The sequence below is a fragment of the Penaeus monodon genome, chromosome 19 (genome assembly GCF_015228065.2).
Source record: "Penaeus monodon isolate SGIC_2016 chromosome 19, NSTDA_Pmon_1, whole genome shotgun sequence".
Lineage (NCBI taxonomy): Eukaryota > Metazoa > Arthropoda > Malacostraca > Decapoda > Penaeidae > Penaeus > Penaeus monodon.
This window is the reverse complement of record NC_051404.1, coordinates 20,311,778-20,312,814: the sequence shown is the minus strand read 5'-3', so window position 1 is coordinate 20,312,814 and position 1,037 is coordinate 20,311,778.

Below are 1,037 nucleotides of genomic sequence, written 5' to 3'. Positions count from 1 at the left end.
AATGAGGGGAGGGTTTTGAAATATCTGCCAGGGTTTATACATTCATACATGTGTGTATATGTTTGTTTTGAGGTAGTGTGTATACAGTGTATATGCAAGTGTGTGGGGGAGGGAGAAGGAGGAGGGGTATGACACCCCAATGGAGAGGCCTCTATGAATATGTAATGCCTTGCCGCAGTAGCCTCAGCATTCGTTTTTTTCCTTCTGCTTCACACTCTGCAGAGCCTGCGTGGATGTGAGTGTGCGCTCGTTGAGGCTGCGCGCGCGTGTCCGTCGGCTGAAAAATGTCACTTGCGTTTTATCTCGTGTTGTTTCATAATTTCCTCTTTCCTCGCTTCTGTGCTTTCGTCATAGTTGCCGTTCTATCTTATTTTTTTCTTTTCATCCGGAGTTCTTATCTTTCAAAAGAATCGTTACGAAAAAGCAACCGAGCTCGGAATAGCACAGTATCAGTGGCGTTCTCTTTTGCCATTAACCTGAGGGACTTTTAGGGGGGTAGGAGGGCATGGTGGGCGGGGGTCCTAGGTAAACAACGGGCTTTGTCGCTGATTAATTTTTCCCCTTTAAAGGTAAATGAGGTGGATGGGTAATGAAGTCTCTCACTCCATCCGTCTTCTGTTTTACTTGTTTTTGTTCCACTCTCCTGTTAATGTGAATACGGATAGCCAGTAAAAGAGAGAGTAGGGATAGACTGCATGGACCTAGTGGATAGAACAAGAGGGTAGATTTGGCGAATCAGGTGGAACCGAGGGTAGAGTGGGTGGATCAGGTGGATAGAACAAAAACAAAGATTAGGCGGATCCAGTAGACAACAGGGGTAGATTAAATGGATCTGGATAACCTAACAGAGGGCCCAGAGGATAGATATAATTGATACACTTGAGTGCATTGATCCTAGGTTAGGTTGGAGAGGGTTTGGCAAAAGCTCTTGGGAAACCTGAGGCGAGGCGGCGCGCGGCCTCACTCGCGGCGCCGAAATCCCCTCAGGCGCCGAGGGTCAGGGTGTCACGACCTCACTCACTGCCTTTCACTCATGG